Source organism: Canis lupus, chromosome 9, assembly GCF_011100685.1.
Source record: "Canis lupus familiaris isolate Mischka breed German Shepherd chromosome 9, alternate assembly UU_Cfam_GSD_1.0, whole genome shotgun sequence".
NCBI lineage: Eukaryota > Metazoa > Chordata > Mammalia > Carnivora > Canidae > Canis > Canis lupus.
Genome location: NC_049230.1, coordinates 12,021,849 through 12,038,958, shown reverse-complemented (window position 1 = coordinate 12,038,958; position 17,110 = coordinate 12,021,849). Strand labels below are relative to the sequence as shown.

The following is a 17,110-nucleotide window of genomic DNA, read 5'->3' as shown; positions in this document are numbered from 1 at the left end:
TCCAAACTCTGTGTTACATTTCAGCTCCAGAGCACAGAGGTCAGTTTTCAGACTCAGTGGGAAAACTTTCTAGCAATTAGAATTGTGCATACACTAAATAGGTTATCTCTTGGACCGGGAAACTGAGTGTCATTGGAGTGTTCATAGTTTACATGACCATGATCTAAGATGAGATCTACATCACATTTAGTAGTAAACTATATAAATCTGTCCATCTCTTCCAACTCTAAGACTTTTTGGGTCTCCAAGGCCATATGACAGAGAAATGGATTTTGCTATAACTCATCCAGCGTTACCATCAGAGATTAGGCAATTACCCATCAGAAAGTTTTCCTGGGGGCAGCCCGGGTGGCTCAGCGGTTTAGCACCTGCTTTCAGCCCAGGGTGTGACCCTGGAGACCCAGGATCGAGTCCCACATCAGGCTCCCTATGTGGAGCCTGCTTCTCCCTCTGCCTGTGTCTCTGCCTCTCTCTGTCACTCATGAATAAATAAATTTTTTAAAAAAGAAAGTTTTCCTGGCTGACCTCATCTACCCTCTCCCTATAACCTAATGAAGCCTTCCCCTCTTAAGCTCCCTCTCCACTTTGCATTATCTGTGTGAATTTTGCATACGAGTATTGGATTTACAGGGTGGTATCTAATATCCTGAGAGTGGATTTGATCTCTCTCAAGGCAATGCTCATTTCTCCCAACCATCTCCAAGGAAAGAGATGCATTCTAAGTCAGGAAAAGGAAACAATAATTCCCAAAGTCCACCTTAGGTACCAGTCTACTGCTGGAACTCATTTGCCTGCTATATGAGAACAAGTCTCTGGCCAAGATAAAATGGAATCTGTAATCCCCAGGAATCAGGCCATTTTTTGTAAGAAAAGTTTTCTAGCTTCATGTGGCTTTCTCTACTTCCATTTTATCATCTAGCATTTATTACATTTTCAGTAACTATTCCTACTTTCTGTGCTCTGTGTTGGAGAATATTCAGTTTTGTCCAACTAAGCCTTTCTCGAGCACCATGGCTGGGAGTGGGATGCTGTGTTAAACACCTATGGTATGAGGATGAATAAAGATACAGTCCTCCCTTTAGGGTATTTCCGATGGGAAAGAAAGATATAATTCTAGGATCACGTAGAACATGATATTGCGAATCCGAGAGGCAAAAGGAAGAGTAAAAAAGGGAATGGCGGTAAGGGCTTGCTCAGAGGCAAACAGTGATAATAGTTGTCCATAACCAGCATTAGTACACCTGCTTCATTCATTAATTCCCACCACAACCCTATGAAGCAGATGTCTATCATTAATATCCCCATTCAACAAATAAGTAAGTGAGACTCAGAGAAGGTAAAAAACAAGCTGAAGTCCATTCACTTACTAAGCAGCAGAACCAGGCCTGGGAACCTGGCAGCCAGGCTCTGACTTTGTATCTTACTGCCCGGCCATGCTGGGCTATCCTGATTAGCCAGAACTGGGTCATGTGCCCACCCCAGAAGTAGACTGAGGCTTAGGTGGTTTCCCCCCAGAAAAAAAAATCATAGTGTCAAAACCAGAAAAAAAAAGAAAACTGGTTATTGGGCAAGGAAAATCAGCAGTTGTCCACTGCAGAATCATTTCAGGAGTGCAGCTCTTCCTCTTGGATTCTCTGCTTGGGATAAATTTTCCATAGATGGTATCTCACTGGGTGGAACCTAAAACACATTAAATTGCTCTTGATATAGGATGCCAGGTAGTTTTTCAACAGGATTGCATATTTACATTCTGTTTGCCAGAATAAACCTATCTCACCACATCCTTATTTGTGTTAGATGCTATTATGTTTAAACCTAGATAATTCTGGGGCACCTGGGTGGCTCAGTTAGGCATCTGCCTTGGGATTGGGTTGTGATCGCATTGTGATCTCTGGGTCCTGGGATCAGACGCGGGCGGGGTGCCCTGCCCAGCAGGGAGTCTGCTTCTCCCTCTCACCTTGGCCCTTCCCACTGCTAGTGTGCAACCAAGCTCTCTCTCTCTCCCTCTCAAATAAATGAGTAAAATCTTTTGTAAAAATAAGAATAAAATAGGGGCACCTGGGTGGCTCAGTGGTTGAGTGTCTGCCTTCAGCTCAGATCATGATCTGAGATCCTGGGATCGAGTTCCCCATCAGGTTCCCCGCGGGGAGGCAGCTTCTCCTTCTGCCTATGTCTCTGCCTCTGTGTGTGTGTCTCTCATGAATAAATAAAATCTTAAAAAATAAAATAAACCTAGACAATTCTGAAAAAAAAAAAAAACCTAGACAATTCTGATTTTATTAGATTCTGTATTTATATTTGCATCATCTTCCCTTTCTCCTTTCTAGAGCAGAAACTCTAAGTAAGAGAGCATATAAAAGTTGATTCAACACCAAGCTCTGAATCATCAGATGAGCCAGTTAGGGACCCTGGGGGTGGGGAAGGACAGGTGTGCCCAATGATCCCTGCAGTGTTAGGGGACAAAGGGCTGGGTCTTAGAGAAGAGAGAAGCAGGAGGTCTAGCCCCCGCCTGGGGTTCAAATTCAAAAGGTACTTCCTATGTAAAACCTTTCTAAAAAAATCATTTATGGTCCCTTCACCCGTGTTATCATATTAAAGGTAGATTTCATGCCAACAAAAAAGGTATGTGTGTATCCATAATAATAATAATAATGATAATGATAAACAGCTAGAGGGATGCCTCGGAGGCTCAGTGGTTGAGTGTCTGCCTTTGGCTGGGCTTGACCCCGGGCTGGAGATCCAGTCTGTGTCCCTGCCTCTCTCTGTGTGTCCCTGCCTCTCTCTCTGTGTTTCTCATGAATAAATAAATAAAATCTTAAAATAAAATAATAAAATAAATAAATAAATAAATAAATAAAATAAAATAAAAATAAAAAACAGCTAGAGGGGCACCTGGCTGGCTCATTCAGTAGAACATGACACTCTTGATCTCGGGGTTGTGAGCTCAAGCCCCACCTTGGGCATAGAGCTTACTCTTAAAAATAAATAAATAAAAATAAAGCGCATTCTTTAAAAGAGAAAAAAAAATCAGCTAGAAAACTGTTGAGACATTCCGGGGTGCCTCATTATGAAGCCCATATCTCCATTTTTCTAAATCGTGAGGATAACTCTATCAGTAATGCTGCCGGATGCACACGTCAAAAGGACCAGTAGGGTGCCCCCACAGACACAGATCAGGGCTCCACCGCGCGGGGCCGGCGCCCCCTTTTCCTTCCCGCCAAACCGCGGCCAGGCGACCAGACCATAGAGGCAAGGAGACCTCCAAGGTCCTAGAGAGGAAACGCGACTCTCGGAGGAGGGACTTCCGCCGGGGGCCACTTCCGGTTCTGCTCCGCCCGCCGGAGCGGGAAGCGGTGTTCCCCGATGGCCGCTCTCGGGCTCCCAGCTCTGCGGAGGCGAGCGAGGTGGGCGCGGGCCCCAGAAGGCGGGGCGCCAGCTCGGAGGGACCCTCACGCCGCGGAGCTGGGGGGCTTCCCGGAGCGGCCACCCTGAAGCCGTGGCGCCGGGGCCTCTGTCCCCGAGTGATGCCTCGGGATGAGCCCCTCGGAGACCCGGAGCCGTGGGCTTGTGCCCTTGGGATGACTTCTCGAGGCCTTCGCGGTGAAGTTCAGGGCCCGATCCCGCCTACGTGAGACCACGACCTCCTTGTCCACTTAAAACAGGCTGGTAACGGGAACAGAAGCAGGTGCCTTAGTAGTTCATCGTGTCCGGGTCGGGGAGACGGGAGTCGGGTCCCGCCGGGAGGCACGGCGGCCGGGAGGAGGGGCAGGTGCCGGCTGGAGGGGCGTGAGTGCCCGCCCTGCGGGAGGGGAGGGGGAAGGCTCAGAACATCCCCCTACGCTCGCCGCGGCGGGTTCCTGGTCTCCCTGCCACCCACAGACTGCCTGAGCACTTGAACTCCATTGTCCTCGATTTTATTTTTATTCGTATACTTAAAAAAAAAAAAAAAAAAGGTTTTGTTTATTCCTGAGAGAGAGAGAGAGGCAGAGACACAGGCAGAGGGAGAAGCAGGCCCCATGCAGGGAGCCCGACGTGGGACTCCATCCCGGGTCTCCAGGATCACACCCTGGGCTCAAGGCGGACGCTCGATCATTGAGCCGCCCAGGTGCCCCTCTCCTGGGTGTTTTGTTTTGTTTTGCTTTTTAATTTATTTTTTATTGGTGTTCACTTTGCCAACACATAGCATAACACCCAGTGCTCATCCCATCAAGTGCCCCCCTCAGTGCCAGTCACCCGGTCACCCCCACCTCCCTTTCTACCACCCCTAGTTCGTTTCCCAGAGTTAGGAGTCTCTCATTTCTGTCTCCCTTTCTGACATTTCCCACTCATTTTTTCCTCCTTTCCCCTTTATTCCCTTTCACTATTTTTTATATTCCCCAAATGAATGAGACCATATAATGTTTGTCCTTCCGATTGACTCTTTTGACTCTTTTCACTCAGCATAATACCCTCCAGTTCCATCCATGTCGAAGCAAATGGTGGGTATTTGTCGTTTCTAATGGCTGAGGAATATTCCGTTGTATATATAGACCACATCTTCTTTATCCATTCATCTTTCGATTGTCCTGGGTTTTTTTTTTATTTTTTTTTTGAATTTTTATTTATTTATGATAGTCACACAGAGAGAGAGAGAGAGAGAGAGAGAGAGAGAGAGAGAGACAGACACAGTCAGAGGGAGAAGCAGGCTCCATGCACCGGGAGCCCGACGTGGGATTCGATCCCGGGACTCCAGGATCGCGCCCCCGGCCAAAGGCAGGCGCTAAACTGCTGCACCAGCCAGGGATCCCCCCTGTCTTGGGTTTTAAGGGGAGGATAGCGTCTGCCTTCAGGCCCGCCCTGTGTTGACCTTAGGGGGTTGGGAGTGGGATGGGTTCTTTGGTGAAGCAGATTCACCCTTGCTGCTGTCTTAGAAGATCGTGTTGTGGAATATTTCACATAAAGCTTTTTTTTTTTTTTTTTTTTTTTTTTTAATTCATAGAGACACAGACAGAGGGAGAATCAGGCTCCACGCAGGGAGCCCGATCGGGATTCGATCCCGAGACCCCAGGATGTCGCGCCCCAGGCTGCAGGCGGCGTTAAACCGCCACACCACTGGGGCTGCCCTCACTTAAAGCTTTTACCATGATGTGCTTACCATCATGGGCAGGTTCAGTGTTGGATTTGGAGTAGGGTCAATTGGCACAGTTACTAGTAAAAACACTGAACTGTTCTGAAAAGTGCTGCAGTAATGGATTAATTCATCTGACTTTGTTTAGCCCCCTGTTTCTCAAGCATTTTGATCACAGAGATTTTTGAGTAACACCCTATTAATAGCTCTCCAGTGGAGGGGGGGGTGGTGTTTTCTTTTTGTTTTGTTTTGTTTTGTTTTGTTTTTCCCAGAACACATTTTGGGAAATACTGACAGATCATTCACTTGGACACAGACCTGCTCAGAAGGCACTCCCCCTTCTCAAATTTCAGAAGTACTTTTTTTTTTTTTTTTTTTTAATCATCTCACTGGATTTTAGGAAGGCTAGTTGGTGTTTGAGAAAATGGTCCATAATTAACAAGTATTGCAAACCATGTAACATTTGGAAAAGGAAGTAAACCCTCTTTGGCTTTCCTCCTACATAGGTCATGGACAGTGAATAATATCTCAATATTATTGAGCAAAATACTGTCAATATATAGTTATAAAACAATGGGAATAATTTAAGGGGGGAAAAAAAAAAGCCCATGAATTGTTCCTAGTGAAAATTCTACAGTTAAGCCACCTTAATGACAAACTGAGGAAATTTGTTCATGGACTCCTAGAAGGACCTACTTTAAATAGAATGTAGCTAAAAACCATTTAAGGGAGTTGTATGTATGACATTAAGTGACATTCACTGGAAACTTGCAGTAACATAGAATAAAATGTAATACAAGGGTTGTCTTGAACTTTGCTCAGGATTACTTAGTTACTGAAGTTACTGAATAAGCTCTTAATGAGGTAGTTTCATGTATTTGGCACAAACTTCTGTCAGATAGAGCTTTGAAGTAACTTCCTAGGACATTACTGAATTTGCAATTTCGAGCAAAACCTGCCTAAAGATGAGGGTAAAAATAGGTTGGAGTGCCCTGGCTCCATTGTGTAGGGCCAGAAACCTAGTTTCACTAGTTTGCACAGAGATAAGCAGGCTTCAGGACACAGACTAATGCTCACCAAACTCAAAAGGGACTGATGTATAAACCTAGAGTGTGAGTGAATTCCTTTCTAGTGAAAAATAATAATTTTCAGTCATCTGGATGATATTATTTGCCAACAGGGTGTACCTTCCTGAAAGAAGATCTACGTGGGGGACCAGACTGTTACACTAGGGTGTGTTGTATGGAAGACAACTAGCATGAAATCAACAAGAAGAATGCTAGCCAAGTTTAATGGCATCAGGTGTCTTCGCTCCACAGATAAACCTATCAGAACGGCTAGATATTTATTTCCATGGGTAAAAGGCACTCTCTCCCATGGTGCTAGAGGCAAGATAAAAATTTGTCTTTTTGAATATCCCTTTCAGAGACTCTCTTCCCATATTCTTTATCAAGCTAGAGTACAAAGCAATTAACTTGGTTTAAGCTCTTCTGTTAACAGCTTCTCTCCAGCTGTCCCTCCTTGAAGTTGCACCCTGATCACCGAGTTAGGATTTGAGGTCCTTTCAAATAGCCTCTTTGTCCTTTCTCTTGATGATTGAGATTTCATTCTATATATTTGATCTCTTTCTAAAGTTTAAGTATTGGGACACCTGGGTGGCTCAGTGGTTCAGCATTTGCCTTTGTCACAGGTCGTGACGCAGGGTTCTGGGATCAAGTTCCGCATCGGGCTCCACGCAGGGAGCTTGCTTCTCCCTCTGCCTGTGTCTCTGCCTCTCTGTGTCTCTCATGAATAAATAAATAAATTCTTTTTTTTAAAAAAGGCTCCCTTTGAAGTTTAAGTGTCTATTGGCCCTGTTGTTGGTTCGAAGCCTTGGGAGCTTCCTGGGTGAAATCTGAAACTGTTCTCCATACACAGCGCAAGGAGGGACCAAAGGCAAAGCGCAGATTGCCAGGTAATAAGCAAGGCTTGTCATGGGTGGTGGTAAGATGAGTAAATTGCATCCACCCACCAGAGTCTTAAAAACTATTCAGAAGCCTTAATGGGGATGATCGGTCATGTGTACTGTCCAGATGATCTTAACACACATTGCTGTCTCAAGGTTACATCCTTGAAAATGGCTCCCACCATGGGAACAGAAGGCAGAATGTATACTCTAAGGGTGAGGGACCCAATTGCGCAGGTCCAGCCTGAGGGTCAACTGGTAATCAGTGTCCTCTTGATGATTTCCTCCAACACCCATTTAACCCATCCAAGAACCAAAACCTGTGTTTATCTATTTACTCAACTTTCCTTTATGACACTACTTGATGTTAAGACTAACTGCATATACTTTTCTAATCAGATAAGACCCTTCAACTCCATTAGGTACAGAGTCAAAATTCCATTTGCCCATTGTTGCAATATAGCTATAATTATTTAGATAGCTCTTAGGTATTTTCTCCCATTTCTAATGATAAATTCCAGTAGTGACTGGCTTTCTGTATATTTTATATGTGCTTCAAACAACAGCTGTCATTTATCTACATTGGTCATAACATACTTGAAGAGTGGCCCTAAAGAGCATCTCCAGGAATTTGAAGAGCTGGTTTTTGGGGTTTGACCTCAACAGTACCCATCTGACAAATGAATACTCAAAAAGGACCCAAGAACCTAGGATCCTAGGATCCCCATCCTCCACCTGAGCAAGAGAAGGGTGGAAAAAGACAACTGTTGGGGGCAGAAATGCAACCAGGAAAATAACACCAGGCAAGAGATCTTATGTCAGTGCTTTAGAACATTCTCATACCAGGTGATGCCAACAATCTATGAGATTTTGAGCAGGCTCCAAGAGCTCTTTTATGAAAGGCTGAATCCAGACATTCACGTGGAAAAGCAGATACTGGAGCTGCTCACACCACAATAGTTCCTGATTATTTTCCAAGAGGATGCCAGACTCCTGTGGAAACCTCACCCACCGAGTGCAGAGGGTGCTGCAATTGTTTTAGAAGCTCTTGGGGAGATAGTGGGGTAAGAGGCAGGAGGTTTGGGCATGTGGAGAGTTGGGGAATGGGGATGCAGAAGGCTGGGACCACCAAGCTACAACAAGATGCGCAGTCCTAGCAGTGGGAGGAGATGCTAAGATGGTCTCTGCCAGGCTGGACTAAAAATACTGGTCACTGATCTCACTCCCTCAGAGCTTACCCTACATCTTACTGCCCTTGGAAATGAGTGAAGATTTGTCTTTGTCCAGGTTCCTGGCACAAAACCCTTGTAATCTCAGCAGTGTTGAGTGTCTTTTGGATGCTGAAGAGATGGCTGGTGGCTGGAGGCCCTGAGGGCTGATACCTAGAAAGACCAAGGCTTGACTAGAAGGTTGGAAGTTTCAGCCCCATCCCCTGACCTCTACGGAGGGGAGAGGGGCTAGAGTTAGTCACGTATATCCAATGATTTGAACAATCATGCCTACATAATGAAACCTCCATAAAAACCTGTAAACAATGGGTTCAGGAAGCTTCAGGGTTGGTGAACACATCCAGGTTCTGGGAGGGTGGCTCACCCTGAGAGAGCTTAGAAGTTCCAAACACACCACCCACCCTCCTGTACTTTCCCCTGTGCATCTCTGCCACTTGGCTGTTCCTAAATTGTATCCATTCAAATCAACTGGTAATAGTGAATAAAGTACTTTTGTGAGTTCTGTGAGTTGGTCTAGTGAGTTACTGAACCATGTGCATGGGGTGCTGTGGATTTACAGCCAGTCATCAGAAGTCCTGGTGACCTGGGACTTACACTGGCATCTAAAGTAGGGGCTGTCTTGTAGGACTGAGCCTTAAATGTGTGGAGTCTGACGCTAACTTCAGGCAGTGTCAGAACTGAATTGAATTGTTAGACACCTAGTTGGTGTCAGAAAACTGGGGAACTGATTGGTGTCAGGAAAGGAAACATAAAACAAAAAGCCCTCATTCATGAATATAGATGCAAAATCTTCAGTAAAATATTAGCAAATAAAATCAAGCATCCAGGGGCACCTGGATGGCTCAGTCGGTTAAGCATCTGCCTTCAGCTCAGGTCATGATCTCTGGGTCCTGGGATTGAGCCCCAGGTCGGGCTCTCTGCTCAGTGGAGAGCCTGCTGCTCCCTCTCCCTCTGCCTCTCCACCACCTCCCCACACTTTTGCTCTGTCTCTCTCTCAAAATCTTTAGAAATAAATACATAAAGTCAATCTTAAAAAAATAAAAAATCCAACTAGGGTTTATTCCAGGAATGCAAGGATGATTCAATATTCTAAAAATCAAGGTAATTGATCACAGTAGAAAAAAATTCATAAAACTACAGCTTGTTATGCTTCACTTTATCATACTTCACAGATACTGTGTTTTACAAACTGAAGCTTTGTGGCAATCTTGAATCAAGTGAATCTGTCAGCTCCATTTTTCTAATGCCATCTGCTCGCTTCATGTCTTTGTGTCATTCTGTAATTCTTACAATATGTCACACCTTTTCTTTTTTAAAAGATTTTATTTATTTATTTATTTGAGAGAGAACGCAAAAGAAGAAGAAGCAGACTCCCCACTGAGCATGGAACCTGATGCAGGACTCAATCCCAGGACCCTGGGATCATGACCCAAATAAAAGGCAGACATTGAACCAACTGAGTTACCCAGTGCCCCTTGAAAGAGGTAACAGGGCACCTGGGTGGCTCAGCCGGTTAAATATCTGCCTTCGACTCAGGTCATGATTCTGGGGTCCTGAGATGGAGCCCCAAGTGGGGATCCCAGCTTAGCTCAGGGAGGAGTCCGCTTCTCCCTCTTTCCCTCCCCCTACTTGTGGGGTTTCTCTCTCTCTCAAATAAATAAAATCTTAAAAAAAATAAAATAAAAACATTTAAACAGGAACTTAAAAGATAAAGATTTGGGTAGATAATGAGGCTGTATTAGGACAGGCTGGACTATGCTCTGGAATCCAAAGTTTAACACAACAAAGAACTCTCTCGTATGCAAATGTGAATTCAAGTGGGCCAACGTCCTACTACTAGGGAGAGCATGTTGCCTCACCACAGAGAAAAAGGGCATTCCAGACCGAGGAGCAAACGTGTGCAAAGGCACGAGAGCATAGAAGTACACTGTGCATGGGGAAGAGCAGATGGATCCAGGACGCAAGACCGTGAATGTCCTTTCCTAAGTGTATCGGCTTGCTCCCGCTGCTGTAACAAAATACCGCGGACAGGGTGGCTCAAACACCAGACCTTTATTTCCTCATGGTTCTGGAGGCTGGGAAGTCTGAGATGGTGCCAGCAGGGTGGGTGTCTTCCTGGCCTCTCTCCTTGGCTTGCAGGGGGTCGTCCCTGTGCCTGGTGTCCCTGGTGTCTCTCTATGTGTCTTCATGCCCTCTTCTTACAGGAACACCAGTCAAATTGGATTCGGTCGCACCCTAAAGGCCTCATGCTAACTTAATCTCCTCTTTGAAGGTTTTGTCTCTGTTATGAACTCGTATTTATGACACACACCCCCATTCATATGTGGAAGCTCTAATCCCCAGTATGACTGTATTTAGAGATGAGGGCCTTTCAAGAAGAAATTAAAGTTAAAGGAGATCAGAAGGATAGGGCCTGGCTCAGATAGGATTAGTGCTTGTAAGAGACCTGAGAGCCCACTGCCCCCGCCCCCTCTCTGGGCATGCAGAGAGGGGTCTCATGAGGACACAGCCAGGTGGCAGCTGCCTCCAAGCCAAGGAGAGAGGTGTTAAAATAAAATCTACTTGCTAGGACCTTGATCTCCAGCCTCCAAGACATTTCTGCTGTTGAAGCCCCGCCACCCCACCCCATCTGTGGGATGTTATTTTGGCAGCCCAAGCAGACTAAGATAACATCCGAATAGAATCACATTCTGAGGTCCTTCAACACAGGACTCTGGAGGACCCTGCAACAACAAGCAACTGGAAGTTCAGAGAGGAGCATCATAGTTTGCTTTGTTTTATAGACGGTAACAAAAAGAGGGTGCATGCAGAGGTGGGGGCCCTGTGAGCAGCGGTCCTGGCAGAAGCAGTGAGGACAAGACAGTGGAGGCTGGCAGCCCTGAAGGTGTAGACGGACCTTTGTCCTTGATCACTGGGTAGGACTTGGTGGGTGAGGGAAAGAGAACAGGTTTCCCAGGTTTCCAGCCTCCCTGCCAAGCAAATGGTGGCATCCACCTGTGTCCAGAATGGGAAACCCAAAAGCAGCAGCCTGTTTGGGAAGTGAAAGACTTCACTTTGTGCCATGCTGCTGGAACATACACGCGGAAGTGTCCAAGAGACACTTCCCAGGGAGCCCCAGGGAGAGAGGAGGGGTAGGGTGTCCCAGGAGGTGGGTGCAGCAAAAGCAGAGCGACAGAGGCAAGACATATCAGGGGTGGTGCAGTAACTACAATAAGACCCAAGGCCCTTCTGGCCCATCAGCACAGTCTTCCTTGTCCTCCCAAAGCCATTCAGCCTGGCCTGCCACACCTCCACCTGCAGGACTCCTGGGCTCCCTCCAGATTTCACTGTTTCAATCCCGCAGTGGCTATTTTCCTGCAAATTCATCCTAACTCTATGCAACAGTGTATGAGCCCTGAGTTCACAGAGCCCTACCTGTGCGTGAACCTACCTGTGGTTCCAGTGGGCCCCCTGGTCTTCCCTGCATCGGAGAAGCTTCCGCTGTCAGCAGTGTGACCCAGGACCCATCATTTAACCCCTCTGCATCTCTGTGTTTTCATCCACTGAGGGAAAAAAAATGTAGAATTCTGGTCCCCTCTCTTTAAAAGGGGTAGTCATGAAGACCAAATGAAAATATTGAACATGAAACAGATACTCTCTAAGGCAATACAGAAGTGGTGACAGCTGGGCCAGGGGTGGTGGTGATAGAAGTTATTGTCACAATGTGCCCTTCAGGGACCAGGCAGTAGAGCTCCATAAGAAAAAACAAAACAAAACACTTAACTAGCCAACTAATCCAGAGAGAGAAATTTAATTGAATCCTTCTTACAGAATCAGTTCTATGATTGCTAAAAAGAAAGAACATAATCTTTGTCCTCTGGGAGCTGGGGTAGCAGTACTCAAGACAGAGATCAACACAAAACACAGGATAAAATGTGTCCCGCGTGGGCCTTACAGATCCAAGCCGCACAGGACCTCAGGGGGAGCAGAGATTATCAGGATGGTCAGGGAGTGCTTCCTGGGGGAAGGGGACTTTGAAGGGAGCCCTCCACGTGGCCAGGTAGAGAGGAAGGTATACGTTGACCTGGCTGCGCTGGAGGAAAAGAATCGGGCAGGGGAGCCCAGAATTGGAAAAACTCGACCTGCCCCCCACCACCATCACCCAGCCCACCTGCTCCTGAGGCTGGAAGGCAGGGTGTGGGACAAGGTCCTAAGTCAATGTGGGGAGTGGGGGCTGGGATTCCTATTTCATCATGTCGCTAAGCCAGTATTTGCAGCTGAACCACCATCCTGAGAAACGGGCTAGAATCAGGTGCAGAGCTGGAATCAAGTGCACTGTCAGTTGAAACCAGTCCAGACACAGTGGCAGCCACTCAGCCAGCCTGTGAGAAGGGCTGGGGCCCAGGTGGCACCCAGGTGGCACCTAGGGCTCCTCGTGCAAAACCGGCTGCACGTTTCATCTGCACAGACACTTTCTTGGCTCACAGATTGCTCTGGATCGGTGGCAGCATATTGGCCACTGGGTCAGCCAGATGCCCACCGCAGCAAGGGAGCAAATGGGAGAGGGAGGCTGCTTCACCCAGACATGGGGGGCTGAGGAGCCATGGGCTGTGGGGGTCACTCCATGTGGAAGCAGCCAGAGATGCCTTCTTCCCCAACACACACGCACACGCACATCCTGTTAAGTCAGCATTAGTTTCTAATGACACGGCCAAATACTTCCTCCTTTCACTCATAACTTTTCAGGTTATAAATAACTTTTACAGAAAATACTATATTTTACTGGATGAAATGACCATCTTCTTACTAGAGAGTCTGGTTTGGTGGTTGCGTGTGTGGGGGTCCTAAGCAGCAGATGGAGGAGTTTTACCCACTTGGCCAATTAGAAATTTAAACTTCTTTGATAATATCAGCAGGTTGCTTTCTCTACCTTTGTGTTGAAAAAAATCAATCTATGAAGAATTGGAATCTGACCTTCAAAGGGGATCAATAAGAACTATTTTTACATGGCCAAGGGAAAAGAGGCAGATTTCTTGCCAGCGGGGTCGGGGGGGGGGGGGGGGGGATCCCACTTTGTACAAAGGAAGGTTTTGCTGGGGAGAAGGGAGCGTGTGTGTGCCATGTAGATTTTTCAGGAGTTGCCATGGTCTGAATATTTGTGTCCTGCAACAGTCATAAGTGGAAATCGTTAAAACCAAAAACAAATGAAGTCCAGCCTCGAAAATTCCCTAAGCAGAAAAAGAAAAAAAAAAAAAAAAAAAAAAAACCAGTTTAGTCATACAGGCAAAGGTTGATGTAGCTTATTTTGCAAGGCTAACTTGACCCGGGTCATTTCTTGCTTATGCCTCTGGAAATTATCAGCAAAATGTGAACTGTTTCCCCAGGCTGACGTGAGGTAAGCGCTGCCGACTTCCTCATCATTTAAGAAAATTCTATTATAACCAATAACTGTAAAGAATAAACAGTCACTGCCTCCATGCTTTCTAAGCTGTTTTATTTTAAAGATTTTATTTATTCATGAGAGACACAGAGTCAGGGAGATAGGCTGAGGGAGAAGCAGGCTCCATGCAGGGAGCCCGATGTGGGACTCGGTCCCAGGACCCCAGGATCACAACCTGAGCCAAAGGCAGATGCTCAACCACTGAGCCACCAGGTGCCCCTCTAAGCTGTTTTATAACAGTATGTCCCTGAGCCTCATGCTCTGCTTTGGTTTGAGTGCTCCCAGTTTGCAAACTGTCTTTTTGGTGTGGGCACAATAAACTTTTACTAATTACCACTGCGGTGATTTGCTAGTTTTATTTCTGTCAAGTCTTTGGTCGATGAGATCAGTGCCCTCATAAAAGAGACCCCAGGGAGCTCCCTTGACCCTTCCCCCATGTGAGGACATGGCACAAAGTCTACGACAGGGAAGAGGGCTCTTACCATACCCGACCATGCTGGCACCCGGATCTCAGACTTCCAGCCTCCAGAACTTCGAGAAATACATTTATATTGTTTATAAGCTACCCAGGCTGTGGTATTTTGTTCCAGCGGCCTGAACAGACTAAGACAAAAGTCTTCCCACTAGGGCACAGAATAATTTTCCTCTGACCTTTTCTAATGTAAATTCATTTAAGTGGTTCCCTAAAAGAGAATTATAATGAATCTCACATGCAGAACATATGCCTGACTCCTAAAGTCTCAGAGAGGTGATCTTGGCCATCTCCTTGTCTTTTTTTTTTTTTTTTTTTTTTCCATCTCCTTGTCTTAAATGAGTACTGCCCACCAACAAGAGAAAAGTCCACCTCGATTTTCAAGCTCTCCTCCAGAAAGGGTGTTGCTGGGGCATTTCTCTGGGCTCCCCACAACATGGTGTTCTGTGTGCATCCCTCCTGAGGTATCTTCTCTTATTAGACACAGTGAAGACCACCTCCTGGCCCTTCCCCACACTATTACCCCCATCATACACACACACACACACACACACACACACACACACACACACTCACACACGGCATTGTCCAGACCACAGCTTCCTGGCTTTCTAGAATCCTGACTTCTCCACAGCTAATTCCTGAGTCCGCAAACAAATGCTGCAAGAAAGAGGTCATCCTTAGCCTATCTGACCCCACAACCAGCCTAGCATTTCCCTTTTCAGATTCCAGCTGACTGAGGTATGACATCAAGCATTTCAAAGAATCCAGACCATCACTACAAGCATTTCAAAAGCAAAAGCATCAATATCCTGTCCACCCACACTCATGGTTTCTCCTCATATTAAGTGGCTGTCACTCTCTGTAAGATGACAAGGAGCAGAGTGTTCCCATAAACCAGAGAGGGCTTCCTGGAGACCATACTAATCATGGCCTTTGTTGTGCAAAGATGTAATAGGATCCCAAACCACTGCACTCCCTTCCCCGCTAGGGACTCACATCCTAACTCCACTGCTGCCAGACACAGTCTAAATGCCCAAGTCCCATAAGCCTGGCTATCTGTGTCCAGCCTCAAAAAGTCCTCATTTTTGTTATATCCTCACTAACCACTGAGAACCTTTCTCAAGTATTCAACCTCCCTCTAGAAACAGAACCGCCTGTTGGCCATCACCATCCGACTGTGATCAACAACTGACACACAAGAGATCCACAGCTAAGTGTATGTCCTCCTGCTCCTGTGTCCTGCCCTCCTCCGACACCCTGTCTGCCTCCAGAACACCCTTGCATTCTTCAAGACCCAGCTAAACCACCACAGAATCTTCCAGAATCCTTTCATGATATTCCACCCAGAATAAAGTGAAGATCACACTTAGGCACCTCCTCTATCCTCCAGGTGTCTGTCATGTGATGAGCGGTGATAAGCCACTGGACTGGCGTATGTGGCTGTCTCCCACTACTAGACTAGAAGCCACTCGCAGACAGGGACCGTGTCTTGAATGTCTTTGCTATCCCAGCACCTAACAATGTCCAAAACACTGAAGATGCCCCATAAGTGTTTAATACATGGAGGAATGTATAGATGACACAAGCAATTCTATAATCCATCCAAGCCTCCTTATGATCGCTACTGCTGGGCACCTGGGTGGCTCGGGTTGAGTGTCTGCCTTTGGCTCAGGGCGAGATCTTGGGGTCCTGGAATCGAATCCCACATCGGGCTCCCTGCTTCTCCCTCTGCCTGTGTCTCTGCCTCTCTCTGTATGTCTCCCAGGAATAAATAAAATCTTAAAAAAAAAAATCCCTGCTTCTTGTAGTCCTCGCCCAAGTGTCTCCCTACGTTGAAGAGAAAAACATTTTAGAGGCCTGGAGGAATGTTTTGTCCAGCTCACCTCTAGCTGATCAGAGCTGCCGGGACAGGAGATAGGCTGGAACAGGAGCAGAGCCCTGTGGGTGCCGGTGGCCACACGAGGCTGCCTCATCACGCTATTCTGACTACTGTGTGTCATCAGCTCACTCTCTTAGGCAAAGCTCCTGGATTGCAGACTCTCCACCTCTTTCCGCCACTCTTTTTTTATTTATTTTTTTTTTTTGAGAGAGAGAGAGATGGAGAGGAGCAGAGGGAAAGGAAGAGAATCTTCCACACCCAGCATGGAGCCTGATGCGGGGCTTGATCTCATGACCCTGACATCATGACCTGAACTGAAATCAAGAGTCAGTTGCTTAACCGAGTGAGCCACCCAGATGCCCCTCTTTTCTGTCATATCTTAAGTAAGACCAGGAGCCCTCTCTGGTGGGGTGCCAGAGATCAGAGCAGGGGGCTGGTGGGCCTGTCTACCCAAGAGTTGCCTTGCGCCCAAGTTGGGGACATGGCAGCCAAAGGAGAAAGAAGCGACCTCCTCGCCAGTTACCTTTCTCCCAGTCCTTGACGACCCTGTCACTTCCTAGGCAGCCAGAGTTGCAGTGCACACAGGAGGACTTGAGTGAACTCTCTCAGCTCAGGGAAAAGAAGACAACCCATGCTTGCAACCAAGTGCATGCTTCCTGTGGCTCACATCAGACTGGGCTTTTGCACTTGGTTTTGTTTTTAATATTTTATTATTTATTCATGAGAGGCACAGAGAGAGAGAGAGGCAGAGACACAGGCAGAGGGAGAAGCAGGCTCCACGCAGGGAGCCTGATGTGGGACTCGATCCTGGGTCTCCAGGATCATGCCCCGGGCTGAAGGCGGCGCTAAACCGCTGAGCCACCCGGGCTGCCCTGCACTTGGTTTTGAACTTGAATCTGACCACATCACTCACCTGCTCCAAATCCCTCCTTGGCTTCTTCTGGGGGAAATGGGACCACCTTTGGAAGGCCCAGGAGCTGTACGATCTGGCCTGGCCTGCCTCTCCAGCTTCACACCCACCCCCCTCGCCCCCATATGCTAAGCTCAGCAATAGCA

At 46.8% G+C, this 17,110-nt stretch overlaps 1 long non-coding RNA gene across 2 annotated transcripts; it reads left to right on the top strand.

Moving 5' to 3' along the window:
• Positions 1-3,334: 3,334 nt before the first annotated feature.
• Positions 3,335-8,788, top strand: LOC102154925. Of its 2 annotated transcripts, XR_005364287.1 has the most exons (3): positions 3,335-3,685; positions 6,288-7,061; positions 7,619-8,788. It is a non-coding gene; the product is annotated as an uncharacterized LOC102154925 (long non-coding RNA). The 2 variants fall into 2 exon arrangements; XR_005364286.1 differs by having other exon boundaries at positions 6,288-8,788.
• Positions 8,789-17,110: the final 8,322 nt, after the last annotated feature.